Source organism: Python bivittatus, unplaced genomic scaffold (genome assembly GCF_059951505.1).
Source record: "Python bivittatus isolate LINGU-HERP-01145 unplaced genomic scaffold, Pbiv_v1 ctg000220_np1212, whole genome shotgun sequence".
NCBI lineage: Eukaryota > Metazoa > Chordata > Lepidosauria > Squamata > Pythonidae > Python > Python bivittatus.
Genome location: NW_028277048.1, coordinates 22,510,596 through 22,529,624, shown reverse-complemented (window position 1 = coordinate 22,529,624; position 19,029 = coordinate 22,510,596). Strand labels below are relative to the sequence as shown.

Here is a 19,029-nt window from a genome sequence, read left to right as displayed (position 1 = left end):
ATCTGATATAACTCTAGTGGGAAATTCCAGCAGATACTAATTTCCTTCATCTTTCTTGCATTTATCCACTCCACATAGGACACTTGGGTCCTTAAAAAATAAAAAGGATTAATCACTGCACATCCTAGCTTTTCTTTGCAACCAAGATTTTTCTCTTTTTCACTCACCTACAGAAGTGTTGTAATGTTTGGTTTTTTCTTCCCAAGACTGATCTGAATGAAAAAAGTATTGGTAGCCACATATATGGTCTAGCTCTGTCCTGTCCAAGCTTTGATGGAGGACTTCAGTGGATCCAAGTGATGGATTTTCATATTTTTTTTTAATCTAGGTCCAATTGATCTTGTTTACCCAGAATCTTGTGGCTTGGAAACCTGTGGCCTAATTCACACAGTGTTCTAAAGCATAATGTGCTTTGTTTGGTTTTAGTTTAGTACACATATTGTGTGGCCCCAGCCATTGTGGTTTTTATACCTTGGGTTATGGGTTATGTGTTATATGTGTTGGGGTTCCAACAATGTTTGAACTCAGCCAGTTATGGCTTATTCAGAAAAGCATGGCTAATCAAACCATGACTATGTAAGGAATGATGATGCTGGCTATAATATTGCATTACCATCCTAAAATGAGGTTCTATAGTTCCTAATTAATTCAAATAGAAAGCAGGGATTTATCTATTTATTTATTTATGTTTCTGGTAATACTCCTAATCTATACTAACAGCTGCGATGTTAAGCATTACTATGGTGAAATTCGTTTTGGAAGAGTTACTGTAATCTCAAAGAGTAGAGGGTAACCTTGTGACTGCTCCTGAAAAAGAAGGAAGGAAGGAAGGAAGAGTTGTGTGGTTCCTCCTACTTCCATAAATATATCAGGAGGAAATATGAACGTTGAATTAGGCATTTTTTAAAATGTTACATTGAATACCCTTCCCAGGAGTTCTTGGCAATGTGCGTAGCTCTTGTTCACTTTGTTCTTCCCAGTATCCTAAGATTAGGCTGAGAGGAGCCTTGATCAGTCACTTGCCAAAAATGCAAGAAGAGTCACTTTTGTATCTTGTAGCCTTAGACTTTTGCACCTTAAGTGCACTGTGAAGGTCTGGTGTGTGGACGTTTCCTCACACATTGAGTTGAACGTTCTTGTTTTCTCTGTGCAAACTTGTAAGCTTGGTCAACAAACAGATGTTCCCTTTGCAGACTCAGTGTTTGAAGGTCTAAGGCTGCTAACAGTGAGGATAAGGATTTGTCAGTAGAGTCAGCAAATGTCCTCCCTCGGTGTATTCTGAGAATGAATTCAGATATGCTCTCTCAGAGGATCTACAGTTCCTGGTAGGGCTTCATGGCAGAGTCAGGTTTGGAATCTGAGCATCCTCACTGCACTCTTAACCCCTCTCTACAGTAGTTGCTACACTTTGCTAGCTTTCTGTGTTGCAAGATGAGGAAGCAAAGTTCAGGATTGTATCTATTAAGATTCAGCACGTCTGGCCAATTGTGTCAGATCTCTGAAAATGTCCCGTATAAACATCTCCCATTCTCAGCCTGTAGTAAGCTAGCACAGTAGGGGAAGGCTGTGCCTTATTTTCTGCTACGAAAATTTACATATTGTTTTTGCGCAAAACAGTTTTCAAAATTATGCTTATCCCCTTCTGTTGATATGTTGATACAGAACATTTCAGAACTCTGTATGAAGACAGATCAACTCAGTGTAGTTACTAGAGTAGCCTTCTCCTTCCTGAAAGCTACTCTGTGCATTGGAATACAAATCCCATTCTCTCATATAGATGGGAAAAACTAAGATAGAGGAGGGAGCAATCTGTGGCCTGCATACTGCTGTACTTGCAGATCCCAGACTCCAGAGTGTGGGGGGTAATATTTTAGACTTCTCTTTTGCATTTGGAAAGGGGGAGGTTAAGGGACAAAGATTTAAGACATTGATGTACTCCTTAAATCCCCCCAAACCACAAAGATCAGGCCATGGGGGTCGGGAAATTAAAGGGCAAATAGATACTTTTCCATTTAAACTCCCCAAATGTAAAAGCAGAAAAACCAAGAAGTTGCCTATCCTGGACTAGAACTGAGGAGATCCAAGTTCAAATATACCCTACGCAGCATTTCTCTTGAGAGGTAGAGGAATGTAATTGTCCATTTTTAGAAAAAGTTCATGTCATCCACATACATGTATAAAACACCCTTCTATAGTAAGGAAATGTGTATAAATAGACACGTTAGGCACATTTATTGGTCCTCCAAAGAATATTGCCCTGAGAAATTTAATAAGATGTTCACACTTTCACTGTGAGTGTTTGAGATTTCAAGACAATTGATGAGATTTTGGTGATACTTATAGTAATATACCTGGGGGAGAGGATTTCTAGGCAGTTTTTTCCTTAGTTAACAGAGAGTTCGTTTGTTAAAAAATAAAAATCCACTCCAGTGATGTCAGAAGGAGAGGAAGCTGACAGCATGTGATACATAGTTTTCTCTTTTCTCAATGGGTAGGTTACTTTTTGAATGCTGCCACTTGAGGAAATAAGATGGTGATTCAAAAGGACATGATACTGGGTTGATGAAACTATTATATGTTGCCAAACCATTGGTCCTTCCAACCCCATTAGTTGTCCACCGTGATTGACAGCAGCTTTCCACAGTGATATCTTGTTGGTTGGAGAGGCTGGCCCTGTAACCTGAAACATTCTGCAGGCAAACCGTGCCCTCTACCTTTGAGTTCCAGCCCATAATAACATCCACTCTCTACTAATGTAATCTTGCAGGTCCTATGTTGCAATTTAGTGGAGAATGGGAAGAAGCACCAAATGTAGGTACAGAATCCAGCATCCTGAAATTCTTAGTTTGATTTCTTTAATTTAAAAACAAGCACATTTTAGCTAGCTTTTATGGCTGAGTATGTTTTTGAAAGCATTGGGTAAATCCTGCTGAAATATCAGAAATGAGATCTAGCTAATTACAAGCTCAGACATAATAAAATTCCTAGTTATTGGAAGGTTATTTTTCCATACCTGCGGGAAGGATTAACAAGTAGAAAAAATGATAGCAAATAATACACAAAAGTGCTGCAAAATAAGTAAATGCATGCAGATTTGATCGATTGGCATAAATTGCTCTGGTGCCTGGTTTCAAACTAAATATAGAATTTTAATTTACTGGATGCAGAATTGTAATTTTTAATGTGCATATATGTGTGTGGGATGGTGTTGGAGGACACATGGTTCTGAAAAAACATAGAGCGGGCTGTATTTATGAAGGTCTCAGTCATCATGGCTGAAGAATTCCAGTTCATCGTTTAAGCAGATGCAGTTTTTATCTTCCTCAGGGCAGGCTTAAACAGTATGGTAAGTGTAATACAGAGGAGGATATATATTGGCATTCTGTGATGTAACGTGAGCACTCACTCCAAACTCAGTCTGTCAGTCATGCTGCTTTCCTATGGCATACTGAACTACAGTTCTGAACTAACTAGTGATTAATCCATTTAATCCACTCTCCAATGTGGATGGTGTGTTCTGTGTTCCAGATCTCACACACCAGGCTGGAACAATTTAATTTGATCTCTTAGGGCCTGTTGCTGCTCTTTTTTGCTCATTATAGTGATACTATGGAAAAGCACTGGAGTTCATGATTTTTATCAATTCTCCTGTATCTCTGCAGAGATATTCCATTATGGAAACTGTAGTCCTGGACAAGATCTGTTCTCTGTGTGTTGTAGATGAGAGGTGAGGGCCCTTTGTGTAGTGACAGACTGCATTTTAAAAAATTATATTTGCCATCCAAGAGCTGCAGGGACATAACAGTAATGTAATTATGTCTGTGGAGGGGCATAGCAGAGTTATTTGCCTTCTTCCGTTTTTGAAAGGATTGCCCTTTTAAACATTGATCATGCCCTAAGCCCATTCAATGCTTAAGTATTTGTTTATGATTACAAAAAAATTATATTCTGGCACATTTCACCAATTTGGGGTGGGTTTTATTAATTTCTCTTCTGAAAATTTGTGAAAAACATGTTCCCCTTCTGGTGCAATCTTGGGCAATTGAAAAAAGAGGCTTGGTTATGGATTGGACCCCTCCAATGAATGCGAGCTACTGTTAAATATGAAATAGCAGCAACCTGCCTTATATGAGAGGCAGAATAGCTTTATGTGCTATCTGTAAATATACTGTACATACTAGAAGTTTAGATCCTCAAATCTTATGTGGTAGATAGTATCCTTGTCCTTTGATCTAATTTTGGCCTTTTCTTGTAGCACAGAAAAGCAGAGTTTTCATGTTATTTTACATGAAAACACAGAATGCCATAAGTTCCAAAGACAAAAAATGTAACATTTTAGTTATATACTGGTGTTTTAATGAAACCCCAAAGCCCTCTTTCAGACCCCTCCCCCATATTAGCCAATATTAGTACAGCCTTTTAAAGCCAAAGGTATCAGGAACATCATAAGAAAGAAGAAGGATGACCCATTCTGCCACCCTTTTGCTATTTTTCCCTAATCTGAGTACTGCTAACAACTGAGTGAGATCACAGGACCAGTTTAAGCCAGTAGATTTAAATGCTAATACATCTAATAACATTTCATGGGTTAATCCTGCTTTCTCCAGCCTGGTTTGCTTCAAAGATTTAACTCCCAGTATTTCTAGAGGGCAGCAGGTTAGGGAGAGCTGGGTTAACAAAATTCCAAAATATATTAAGTATCTGATAATCAAATGCAATAGCAATTAATGTATCAGATCTGATTTTTCTGTAAAAAAGCAAAACAGTTGCTTTTACAGGCATTGCCTGAAGTGATTCTGCATCTCTCCTATAATGGTTGTCATTCTTATGTGATAGAAAAGACTGCAGTTGGAAATGTTCATATAAATGATTTTTAAACCAGTTGGTAATGATATAGGAACGCGAATTTTGTTACTGCATTTCAACCTTTCGGCATTTTTGTATCATTAGGAATACATTTTTAGTCTGTATTCAGTGTTTGTTTAATATAAAATATTTTTATATCACTTTTTTGTCATTTTAGTGACTCTGTTATTACTAAAGCTAATGCTAGACCAACAGTTATTCTCCATTTCTCGGGAGGGAGGGTCCTTCAGGAATGAAAGGGGTTGCATCGTAAGGTTAGTTGGTGCTCCTTAGGGAACTTGATTTGCCCTCTTGATGGCTGATTCCTACGTTACAAAATGAATGAAAACCCCACCAACACAGTCTGGAGGATGGAGGAAGAGCATAACCACAACATCACTGTATGTGAATTGCATTGTTTGCTAGTGAGTTTGCAGCTTAAGAAGCTGCTACTGACCTTTAAAGCCTCAAATGGCCTGGGCCCACCCTTCCTCAGGGAGCAAGTTTTCCTAGCACAAACTCTCTCCTCCCTTTGAAATGGGCTGGGAAAGCAATGTTTTGAAATGTTACTCTGTGAACAGTGGCATTTGGTGGGACTGAAAAAAAATTGGAAATCCTCTCCCAGTGAGGCCCACAAATATCTACCTTCCACGTAACCAAAGTCTGAATGCAACCCTTTACAATATGTCTTAGTATACATATTTTTAAACTATTGTGGATGGACTGATAATGACATGTGAATATGGGAATCACCTGAGGTTTGGTTTCTCACAGTGATGACCAATCAGTGTGGCAGCCAGTGTGATTTCTGATTTCAGGTACAGGCTCGCAGGATCAAAGAGCCCTCCATACAAGAACATTTCTTCCCCTTAAGTAACAAGAAGCTTTCTGCCCAATATGCTAATTTTTTAGATTTTTTTTTTAATGTATATAAAAAAATGATTCAGTGCAGGCAAGGTTTACCAGTTCTATATGATTAGGCCTTAGCAGTTGTTCCGTAGCCTAAATCCCTGATCGTAATGTTAGATTACTACATGATAATCACGTTTGGTTTAAAATGAATGAAATTGCTTAAAAAGAGAGATGTTTGTCCAAGCTTGGCTTCTGAGCTAGGGTTGTTTTTGGGATAGTTGCCAGGCAGGGTTAATATTATTTGTCTGCAATAATTTCTATATTCTAATGAATTTTGGTTATGTTAATTGTATGTACTTATAATATAGGCTAAGCAAATTTAAGCCACTCAGTTATTTGTAAATCTTAATTTATACACTTTTTGTCCCAATCTTGATGGATCCATCAGTGTTCCTATTATGAGGCAAGATGTGATAGGCAGGGCTGTTCATTTTTCTGAGGCCTAAACAGAATTTTCCTGACAATTGTGCCTTACTTAATGGTTGAAAGATGGGGAGCACTATTTCATTTTTTCCTCAGGCTTCCAAGTTGTGTGAAAAAACTCTGTGCAAGCCTGGATTAAAACAGAATAAACTGATTTTCTTTCTGGCTTTGATAGGCATGGTTTCAGCATTGCAACTTGAATAGTCATAAAAACTAGAACCCTGGTTGGCTTTTTTTCAATGAAGTAGCCAGAAATATGACAGATATAGAGAGCAAACAACTCTAAGCATGCTTTGATTGGGGGAAAAAAAAAAGATTTTTCAATTTTAATTGGTGTGTATGTTTAACGTTAGACTGAAGGCTACATTTTAGAAGCGATTCTGTGTTGGTCTCAGTTTGAAGGAAAGGAACTCAAGAAGACCCTCGTTCAATGGAATCCAGCTGGCTGGCTGGGTTGTGTTTCTGAGTTTGGACTTCCGGTTTGAGATTTCAAAGGGAGCTCTCCCTGGCAAGGGGCTGAATTTCTCACACAGCCATAGACACAATTACTAATGGCATGACGTTTTAGAAGCATATGGTATCCCTCCCCGCACAGTTAATTCCGTACAGGGCTGGGTAAAAAAGGGTGGAAATAGCTATTGGTTTCCTCTCGGCATATTTCCAGCAGAGGAGAGAGAAACTTGTGCTTCTTTGCAACATCTCATCTGGAAGAAACACCCAGGGCTTTTTTCTCTCGGGGTGGAGAGGACTTGAATTCCTTCCTATTCGGAGAGGGAACGGAAACGGGCATGGAAGAAGGAATTGTGGTTCCTACCACAGGCAAAGCAAATGGGGAACCAGTTCAGAAGGTCTGGCTCATAGGATCAGTTGCCAAATCCCCATGGAGGGCCAAACACTCAGGCCGTAGCCCAGCAGCGTTGCAGGAATTGCAGTCATGTTGCATCACTTCCTTGGGAACAGCATCTCATCGAGGGGGAGGGTTTAAATTAGGAAGTATTATTTCATGGAAAATGGAAGTGGTTGTTAGATAGGGAGCTGGGGAATGAGGCAGGCAGCCAGGAGCTCTTATCCTCAGCTCTGAGGGGAGAGGGGCGCCTTCTGGATTGGACTCCAGAGGAAAATGTGGATTTCTGCCCTAATCATGTGGCTACTCGGCCTGGAGGATGTTGGAGAGAATTGTCTTTGTGGTTGCTTAGCAACTACTACAGTCTCTCTCCTTCCTGCCTTGGGGCTGGCAAGATGGCTGCTGCCCTGATGCTCATAGCAGCAAGAAAGGGCACGTGAAGGGAAACCTTGTATGGAAGGATATATGGGAATATCGAGTGAACTCCAGTGATGGGGCAGCATGTTGGGGGGGAGGCTAAGTGAGTTGGTCTAGCTTTTACAAATGGCAGTCCTTTGGGTGCCCCCTCATTAAATGCCTCGAATCTGCCACCAGCATGTCATGAGGGTGTAATTAACCCGCAAAAATAGCAATTGAGGAGTAATTAGATGGCAGCTGCAGCCAATTCAAGACTCCCAGTACTTTGGCTCCTCTGTTGCCAAGCGTGTTTGGATCTTCGAGGAGCTTGCTTCAGACCACGCTGTGGGGCAGAGAGGGAGGGAGAAGTTTGGTTTGGAAAGGCTGAATCGTCTAATTGTTGCTTGTTCTTTTTTTTGGATACACTCTGGTTTTTATCCAGCCGGTATTATTTTGTATTTTAATTGTTAGCCGCTCTGGAAATATTTGCATGGGAAGGCAAGAGAGACCCATCTGCGAAATAAAAAATGTAAAAGCCCTGTCAGGCTTTGCCCTCTAACAATTGCCAGATTGCTGTTTTTTTCTCTCAGTGCTTTAAAACTGGGGGAGCCAAGAATGTATTCCTGATTCCCATCTTCCATCAGTTTGATCTCCTCTGCTTTCTAGGGGTGGAAATTGTCTCTAGCTAGTCTTCTGTAGCTTCAGCAAACAGGCAGAATTCAGTATGTATTTCCCTAGTACAGAGGTGTGGTAATACAAATACTTTATCTGTTGACTTTCTGTTTGTCATGCATTCCACTTTTTAAGGGTATAAATTTCCTGCCAGAAAGCATGGTGGCAATCCCTAACACAATACTTTTTTAGATTAAATGCATAAATAAAACATGGGGGCCTCTCAACCACACTGTAATTGGCTGTTAACCCATATATCATGTTGCATTCACGATATGGCAATACATATTGTACTCCAGTCTTCTAATGCTATTCCTCAATTTAGCCTTGTCGCTGTGTTCTTTAACCTTTTCAAACAAGCCTTTGTAAACAAACATATTCAGTTGGGGCAATTGATGAAACTGCAGTGAGTTGGCATAATGCATTGGGTGTTCAGGATTCATTTTTAAAAATATTGACAGGATTTCATTTGGACAATCCTGGGAAAATAAGTGGGGAGTAGCAGAGGAAGGTATAGAAATTGTATCAAAGTATTCCATAGACATTGGATATTTACTAGCAGCCCTACGTGGAATGTGAATATTCTGGGATGCAAAAATATTAAAATCTACGTCTATAACCAGAAAAAGGCATGTCATGTTTTACAGATTTCCTTACTTTGAACAGTTTATTTGCCTCTACCAAACACAGGAATGAAGAATTATGAATGTCACTGAAGTTTAACCTCCTGGTCATGGGAAATCCTGTTTAGTTGCATCTTCAGCGTTTTAGTTTTCAACTGGCAATCCCCATTTATATTTGAGCCTAATTTTGTGATCTTGAGGGATAGAAGCTTCCTTTTTCAAAAGCCAGAGCTTGGGACTGTGAATTCTGTGTCTAGAATTTAATGGGCTGCTGTGGAATAGAATAGACATACCACTGCAGAAAGCAAAAGAGAATAGAGCTGACACGGAAATCTCACTCCTTGGCTGTGATGCGTCTGACGTTGGTATGTATTTTGAAGGCTATCCCCACAGTAAATAGCAAACTTGTTTAGGTTATTAGATTCTTAAACTGCTGGAGATGTGCTGCCATTCTGGAAGTCCATGAAACTTTCACAGTCCCAGTCGTACTGTGTAGTACATGCAGAGAACAGAGTTACCAACTAGCAAGAAAACTTACTGGCTACTCTGCTTTGGTGTTTGGTATCCAGCTGTTAAGGCACAGATACAACAATTATCATCTGTCAGATGGAAAATACTCCTACTTGAGATTGTATGGGCGTAATAATCCAGTACCGTATGAAGGACACTTCTGTATGTTCAGTAATGGCACATAAAACGGCTAGTAACAGTGGATGAGACAATTCAAAGAATTAGGAGCCTTAACCATTCTGCAAACTATCCTAGTAACTGTCCGCTCTGTTATCCAAGTTTTATATCAAATGGTATCTGTATGGCTGATATGAATATAAGTAGTGGATTAAAAGATATGGTCTAAAAGCACATGATGTGCCGTGTCTGTTAAAGCAAAGTAGAATTGGGCCTGGTTAATGTGTGGATGAAGAACTATCTTGGAATCCCATGTTTTTGTTTGTTTTCCATCAAGAAAGAAATGCCAAATACAGACAATATATAGGCTTTGTAAATATTCACATAAAAGTTACTTGTCTGCAAAAATCATGATGGCCTTCTGGAAGTTGGCAGAGAAGGATCAGAGAGCTGTGATTTTATGATTTTATTTCTTGCTTAGCATGGAAGAAGGGGCTTTCCCTTCTGATACTTCCTTTTGATGCTCAATGCGTTGGAAGGGTTAACGTTTCAGCCTTCAGCATCCTGTGTAGTATTTTTCATTGTTTTTAGAGATTGAGCTCCTGTTTAAATACAAGGCTAATATATATGGTGCTCAGGAATTAATAGGACCAGAGAAAGAACATTCCTATCTTCAGACCATAATTTTTTGTCGGCACTGCAGGATGGGAAAACTAGAAAGAAAGAATGAATTAGCAAGAAGATTATGATAGTTCTTTTTTTCCCCCTCCTCCAGCACCGTCGATGACCATATTCATTACGCAAAGACTGGCTCAATTTCAGAACCTATGACTTGCTGTTGTTCATCCTCATTTGTCAGTCACTGTTAGAATTATCCAGTAACTATATCACTGCAAAACAGAATTGATGCATTTTGTATTTGCCAAAATGGTGGTGGTGAGGATGAGGGAGGGGAAATGGAGAAGAATGAGTAAGTTCTTCTTCAATGGAGTAACAGGTAGTACACACAAAGCTTATCCTAGATAGTTTATTAACAAGAATAGATGGGATCAACTGGCCAAAAATGTAGCTGGAAATTTAGGGAGGCAGATACTGATCAGATCATTGTCTAGCACCATTTTTTCCAACTGTGTATAGAAATGCTTTTTTTTCTTTCAAAACGTTTTGTGTAGAAGCATTTCCTGGTGAGAATGCATCCATTTTAAATTTGTGTTTATGTCTAAATGGAGGGCCTCTAGCATTAGCAATCAAAATATATTATATGGTTATTAATGTCCATCTTAATAGTGCATTTTGTGGCGGGGGGGGGGGAATAAGACCCTGGAAAGTTGCTTCGCTCCAAGCAGATACGGCGCTGGTCTGTAGGAACCAATGAAACTCACTGTAAGGCAGCGTTCTACATTCAGAAATTTATTTCAGAACCACAGGAGTGTAACAGGTCTTCTGTGACATACATCTGGGTATCTATTATTTCAAGGATTTAATGGATTAATCTGCATAGATCTTTGTACTATTTCATGGATTAAAGCACAAAAGTCCTTAGTTTGCCACTGTAGGGAGAAACACAGATTTTAGGAGACAAGAGAAGTTGTTCCTTGCCATACCTAAGGCAGCCAGCGGTGTGGAGCAGAGCAATACTTAAACTGATGATATCACAATACACATATGGTAAATGATGCAGCAAAAGAAAGGGAAGGGAGGAGGGAAAAATTAAATTGAATTATGTTACTGTGCACCTTCATCATGCCTGATGGAATCCAGGAAAGAGGTCTTCTCTGTCATTGCACCTGTCCTTTGGAAGAGCCTTTCTTAGAGATCTGTATGGCTCCTACCCTCATCTTGTTTAAAGGGTTGCAAAAAACATGGCTCCCTCCCGTTCCCAGGCCTTGGGTTAGGGTAGGTGGCAAGTCTCTTATAGGATTATGTAATGAGGCTGAAAGTTTTTTGTCTTCTGGACGTGCATCACTCTTTTTCTTTTGTTACATGGTTTCTGTATTGTTTTTATTGTTGTAAGCCTCCCAGAGTTGTCATAGAGTCAGGCAGCCTTATACAGTTTGAATGAATGAATGAATGAATGAATGAATGAATGAATGAATGAATGAATGAATGAATGAATGAGGTTACCTTCACACAGGAACTGCAGCCAATCACATATATGTGCACCATATGCAGAATTTCAAAATCTGTTCTCACGTTATATCAGACATACACCGAATAAAGTTGTGGTGTGTAATGTAAAACATTTCTTGGGAGTCTTCATTAATTTGGTTGAAGCTGGGTTTTTTCCAGATAAGACGTGGGATTACCAGTAGTGTTGAAACTCTGACAGTGAAGTAAGGGGTGCTGATGGCTTTCTGAAAAAATGCGTAATTCTTTAGGGACATCTGGTAAAAGAAGCAAGATCATATTTGGGGAGCAGAAAATTAAAACCAATTTATCTATTTCATGCCTGAATTTTATGTGATGGGCATGATGCTCATAGCTTGCTCTCTATTTCAGTCTTAGATAAAACGAAACATTTGTTTTGTTTTGCTTCCCCCCCCCCCATTTTAAGCAAAGGAAATGCTGATGTGTATGTGGTGGTGGCAGCAGTATATGGGGCTAAGGCTGGTAATACTCCTGGTAGTCTTTTCATGCAGTGAAAGTTAGGCAGCACATGTGTTCATTAGCAAGCCAGTATGATATAGAGGTTGTTGCTGAATTAGATTTAAATCTACTCTTAGTCATGAAATTCACTAAATGACTTTGGGCTAGATAATTTTTGAGTTATTTGCTGGATGCTGCAACACCAAACACTACTGCTGTGTGACACAGAATGCTATAAGAGAAGCAAAAGTGTCTGGACAAAATTCTGGAGGGCAGGTGGAATTTTGCAGGTAGAATCATCTAAGATGGTCCGTTTTATAATCTGGGCTGTCTTAAAAGTTAAGTGAAGAATACCTGCTGAGTCAGTTAATGGCTTAGCTTTTGGACTGGGACAGTGGACATGCTGGGTTCAAGTTCCTACTTGCTCATTGGAAGAGTTTGAGCCAAACACTATGCCTTGTTAGTACTAACAACATTTTGTTCATCATACTCTTGAGCATCACATCTTTTTCATAACATAATTGATTTTAGGGCTTGAGTAAGCTGCTCTTTCTGATTATGTTCTTGCCCCAGCCATCCATACTTTAGTTGCTTTTTGACTTGGGTTGTGTCCGATCTGGATGGTTCTTAATCCTGCCAGTCAAAAACCATTGTGCACGTAGTTTATATTTTCCTATTTAACAGATTCAAGTATTTATGAATAATTTAAGGCAGTGTACATAGAGTTCCTCTTCCCATTTTCCCCCACGTCAACAATGCCGTGAGTTTAGTTAGGCTGACTAGCCCAAAACCACCCAATGAATTTCTCTGGCTGAGTATGGACTTGGGTGTTCCTGTGCCAATCCAGCACCTTAACCACTCTGTCACACTGGCTCTCAACATTCAGATGCAAATTATGGTAAGGTAACAAATGAAAGAAACAGAATCATCTGGGCTTTTCATGAAGTTCCATGCAGGGCAACAGCACAATAAAGCCCTCATCTGGAAGCACTTTTAATTACTGCCACACAATCTAGTGTAAAGCTGCAGTTTGGAAGCTGCAACAAATTCTGCATTTGGAGAATATATATCCATTTTTTTTCATAGGTCAGTAATAGGTTTCTAAGCTGTATCCGAAAGTGTTCCTGCTTACCTTAAAACATAGCTTGGGAAGCTGTAACTTTTTTTCAGGAATTGCTAAACTACAACTTCTAGCATCCTTTGTCATTGGCCAGGTAATATCAGATTTCTGGGAATTGTAGTTCAGCAACTTCTGGAAGGCTAGTTTGCCCTGCCCCTGATTTAATGCACTAAAGAAGTCTGGCATACGTTGTAGAACACTTCATCCCTTATATACTTCTTTCAGCCATTTACTTGCAGGAAAGTTGTTGTTTTCACTAAAGTAAAATCTCTCAGGACATAAATCAGGTTCTTTTCTGTAACAGCACCGAGGTGTCCGTAGGGATATGGGGAGCAATGGGGAGCAAATGACTAAACCTGCATTGTACTGTTGCATTGCAAATTCCACTCTTTTTGTACATGCATCATGGTATTGCATACTGTACACGTACAAAAGGAGCAGAGCTTGCATTGTGAGAGCTTGATACATGCATCAGATCCTGGAGCAAGCAGGGTGCTCCAAGCAGCACCTATGTATTACCTATGTATTTAAGTAAATGTAAATACTATGTAAATACCTATGTATTTAAGGCATTTCCAGGGACGGTATCCCCTTCGGTATATGTGCCCTGACAACAAATTAATATTTGTTAGTTAAGAAGATACTTGCTAATTTGAGAAAATACACATTTTTTCCTACGCGCTGGTTGTTTTTGGACTGATGACAGTCGGTTTCATTAGGTTTTTCAAATTCTAGTTTAGCGCGCCTTGAAAACATTTGTAGAATATGGCAAATAAATCTCTATATAAATAAATAGATGAATCGAAACCATCCTTTCCAACCATTTGCTCCGACCAGCATGAATTACAATTAAGCCATTCCAGACAGAAGCCAATGTGACTATTTTCCAGAGCTTCCCATCACAGGGACTCCGCAAGTTCCCCTGGTAATTTGTTCCATTGCTTGACTATTATTATGGTTGGAAAATTTCTGCTGACATTTTTAAACTAAATCTTTCCTCCTGCAGTTTAAATTAGTTCTCTTTGACCCCACAGGAAATGGGGGTGAGAGCAACCTCCCCACAGTGTTGCTGCCATCTTTACACCAACACATTACCACACCTGCCACTTTTGTTCCTCTTGCCTTTTATTTTTCCTTTTTTCTCAACTCAGCTAAGCCTGCAGAGAAGCTACGTACAGTACCATCCAGTAGGCCACAGTTTCATAAAGTGTAAAATGTTAGGAGTGAGTTCAGTGATTTGGTTCTGCCTGTACTGATCATATACGGCTCTGCCTTTCTTGGTTTTCAGGTTCAGTGCAAGTTTCCAGCCCTTAAGGAGAAAGAAAGATGAAAATGTGTGAGTGGTGTCTTTTGGAATAAAAAGGAGAAGAAAAAGAGAGTAGGCAAAGACCTTTCCCTCCTTCACCTATCAGAATATGAATAGATTATGCTAACTAAGCAGCTGTTTGTTCAGTGGGTCTAATCTTTACCGATTGCAACTTTCAGCCTTTTTTTGGTGCAGAATGTGAATGGTCTGTATTGTTAGTGTGGAATAGACTCAGCCCAGATATCACTACTAGTACACTGGCTTGCTGGATTTACAAGTATAAGATGCAAGATAGCTTGTTTTATATAAAAACTAAGATATAGTGTCTGTATGGAAACCATTTAAACAGTGCATCCTTGGCTACTGTCAAATATGGAAAAAAATGTTTTCAGACTTTGATCTTTTGATCTTTTGAACATATTCCCCTTCCCCTCTTCCCCCCATCCATCCACCTGGTTTTGGTCCCAAACATATTTTCAAATGTTGTAACTTTCTAATTGGCACTTGAGTCATCCAGACATTCTCTAAGGTGTTCAGTGTACTTCAACTTTTTTCCTTGTTTGATTAACTTTATTTTAAGATCAAAATAAATCCATATTTAAAGCAAACTTCCACTGATTTACAGGAACAGAACATTCAAACTTGTTATACCAAAGATTGCATAAATAATTGATTTTATCAACTTCCTTCAACTGATAAAAATGGTTTGTTGGCTTCAGCCTCAATTAATTCCTTCCAAACTCTAACTGTGGAACTTCAAAAGCAGAAATCACACTGGGACAATATAGTCCAAATAATAAGTGGTTAAAGCCAAGTAAACTGCTGAAAAGTATGCCTTGATGAATAAAACAAAGGTTTTAAAATCACCTTCTTCCAAACTAAGTTGGTCCACAGTGATGAAACTGTGGGAAGCCCAGTTTGTCCCTAAAAAATGTATCCACTGTTTTTAAACTAGGGTTATCTCACAATATAAGTTTTTGTGGAATTAAAAAATTATCTACAAACCAATATTTTCCATGGGTATCTTCTTGTGATAACTGCAAGTACTGAAACTGATCCCTGAACATTCATAGGTCCCATTTTCATCAGATTCATTCAGATTTCCAAAGAGGAGCTAAATTCTGAAAATCCCTCTTCCTACCAGTAATTGATGATAAAATAAATGTGTAACAATATCCCTGAAAATATTTCACCTGTTACAGGAAGTACTCAGTAGTGTGCATATAGCAACCTTCAGAATTTTTGAGAACATGTTCCATATGAATATAATTAATTGTGCACAAGTCACCATGTTAAAATTTCAATTTTTTTTCCCCAACAAAAATTGTATTATTCAACAAATATGTCAAGACTCCCCCCTTTTATTCAATAAATCCACACAACTGTTTTGCCGTGTTCCCCTATTATGCAGAAGCCCACCATAAGTCTTGCTGCTCCCACTACATAACTGGAATGGGTCTGTGCTGCACTGCTGTCCATACAGGTTTCATGTGCAACTTTCTGATTGGTGGTTCCCTTCCTTAGCTGAAATTTCAACCCTCCCAGCCTTTTTCTGGAAAGGTACTCTATATGTCATATCAAGTCCATTGCAGTCTCCCATTCAACCTTCAGAGCTTCTGCCATAATTGCCTTAACAGTCCTCAAACACTGATCTGATGCAACTAGTGCCCACATCTCATTCCTGTTTGCAGGGCAGTGCTAGCTGGGAGGTCCTGGACGTTGGGATCCAACACATCTGGATAGAACCGGGTTAGGGAAAATCATAGCCTGCAGATCATTCCTCCTCCTCCCTCACAATTGAGTTGAGCCACAATACTATTCCCCACCATTTATCACATAACCCAGAATGTTGGGGTGCAACATTGAGTTGTGGGCCCCCTTCAAGAGAGGGACCACCCACATAGCAAGTTTGGCCAACTGCATTTTGAAGAACCCCCACCTTCTATCCCCAAAGGCCACTAAATCCATGGTCAAAAGTTAGAACTTATGTACTTCACTACTTGGGAATCCTGAACTAGAACCTTTAATTCCACATGCTGCTACCTCATGTGGTGATGTGTCCAAATTGCAGCTTGGACCAGATCTTCACAGTGAAGATTTCTTAGGCTCTGGACTGGCCCCGCCAATCTGGGCTGATCACTGGACCCTCCCGGCCAGGAAGGGCTGTAAGAGGCTTCCTGTTTGTGTTGGGTTCCTGCCTAAGCAAGAAGGACTTCCTCCCTCTGTTGTGTTTGTGTGGATCTTTTGCTGCTGTTTCCTTGATTCAAACTCTGGCTCAGCCCAATCTGGCAACTGCTTTCTGAAAATGTTAGGATCCTGTTTTGCTGCTTGCTAGACTAGACTAAAAAAGTTGGGATAGTCATTTTGTGCTGTTGAAAAAAAAATATTAATAAGAGGAAGGATTTTTGTGGTGGTGTCCAGGGAAGGAAAGCTTATCTTGCCATTGCGTAGTAATGTCCTAAACTTTGTTGTGGAAGATTAAATGCCCCTCTTTTATGTATTAAAGCCTTTGGCTGTATCTGAGCACTCCATTGTCTCTCTCTTCCTCCTTGCCCCCAAGCATCTTGGCTATGTATGTCCCGCTCACTGGAGGAGGGAAGAGCAAAGAGACCTGGCCTAGCTTGCGCTTTTGCAGTTTCTACTGACACAGTAATTTGTGGCCTGACTTGTTACGAAAATAAAAAGACTAGTTCTATATCTAGGGCAGAAAGTAGCCATTGTCCAAGTCAGGGCTTTCAATTAGAAAGGATCTATATTTAACTCTGCATAGCCCTGCCCTGCTGGAGAGAGAAGCAGGTTACATGGAGTTGAGAATGTTAGATAAAGAGATTTTTCCCCCCACCTTGTCCTTCTCCTGTATGATTAGCTTTTGGGGCCCTGCAAAACTGAAAGACTGCTTTCCCTACGTTATGGATTTTCCCTTACAATGTAGAATTAGGAAATGTTGGGCAATTAAGACAGGAATGTTCTACAGCCAAGAACATCTCTTAGGATCTTCTGCAGTCTAAAAGGACTGTAGGAATGACACACTGATGGTTTACTGAACCGTAGTTTACTCAGTCCAATTCATAAACCAACCCCAGTTTGCCACTTTCCCCAGTGTGGTGCTCTCCCATGAATCCCACTTGCTATGGCCACAAGGACTAAGCATGCTTAGTGCTTGCATACTTTTACAAAGAAGGGGCAGAGGAGTGGGAAGTGAACATTTTTGAAGAGGATAAGGCTGACTGAGGGATTACAATCCACAGTGCAAATTTGTTTCAGGATCTATTTAACTTTTCATATTTTCCTTTTGGAGAGAGAGAGAGAGAGAGAGAGAGAGAGAGAATTTGGCATGGCAGTTACAGGTACCAGGCTAGAAATGGGGAGGAGACTCTGAATTCTAGTCCTGCCTTAGCCATGAAGCCAGCTTGATGACCTCAGGCCAGTCCCTCTCTCTCAGCCCTAGGAAGCAGGCAATGGCAAACCATTTCCAAAAATCTTGCCCAGAAAACTGTGGGGACTAGTCCAGGTAGTTGCCAGGAATTAACATTGGCTTGCAGAGACAAAAAATTATGTATGTGTATATATAAGTGTATATTCTTCACAACTGGCTTAGAAGTTATACTATATGACCGTGAAGTATTCCTCCTGCTCCTGGATATAAGAATGTTTTTGCTTTATTTTTAATTGGTGAAGAAAATGCTTTTAGCATTCTCTCTCTCTTTTTCCTTTAATCTCTGTGTGTTTTACAACTGAACCCCAGTTTAGAAGAGCTCCTGGAGCAAGCATAGGCAAAATGTAGCTTAATTTAAGCTTTGCATTCTCTTACTACTGCCTCCATTGTTTTGTTTTTCAATGCCACCCAAGTGAACATGAATTCAGATGTAGCTTGGCTGCCCAGCTACTTGTTTCATTAGGCTGAAAAAGGAGTAACGTTACTCTTCCTCTTGCACCTGCCTTCCAGTGCTATACGATAAGCCTGCTGGCTGGGCCAGTTTTATGGCTGAACAACTGGGCCAAAGCAGTGATGGGGATATGTCAGCATAGCACAGGAAGAAGAGACCTGCATTTGGCTGTTGGCTTTCTCACGAGAGACCGCCTTCAAGGAGAGCTGCTCTTTTGGGCAACAGATGGGCCCATTTTAGAGTGTGCACAGCTGCCATTCAGTATACCTAGGAAACAGAATGGCCAAGGATGAGCCAGTTGCAGTTCGTGAGTCTCACAGCGTTTCCCAGACATTTCGGGGTGATTTGCTGCAGAGCCACAACTCCCATGTGGCTAGAGTTACCAGCCCGCCAATGTGAATCTGGTCCGAGCAAGTTGCTGGTATGATGGAGAGCTTCTCAGGTGCCCGAACAGATATTCCTCAAAGAATTCTCAGATAAAACTGCATCCAGAGGGTACAGAATATTTTGCTTCATGCCATATTTCTCACAAAGACTTGAATGACATACGTTTGTCTGCCTAAATCGTAATTTCACACACTTTTGAACATTTTATTCTTTCCTTCTTACATTGGTGATTTTCTCCCTTTTCCTTTTGTTTCTGACTTCCTTCCTTCCTTCCTTCTTAATTATGAGCCATTTTGTAAATGAGTTAACATGAGGAAACAAGCTATTTCTCCCCATTTTAAGTGGATGGCAGCCACAGATTGTCCGCAAAGAGCAAGAGGGGTGTGGCTTGAATATCTTCC

General features: G+C 40.0%; 1 protein-coding gene across 4 annotated transcripts in view; it reads left to right on the top strand.

Annotated features, from left to right (window-relative positions):
* FMNL3 (formin like 3) overlaps window positions 1–19,029 on the top strand; it is an 88,201-nt gene that overhangs the window by 1,058 nt on the left and 68,114 nt on the right. The window lies entirely within an intron of this gene.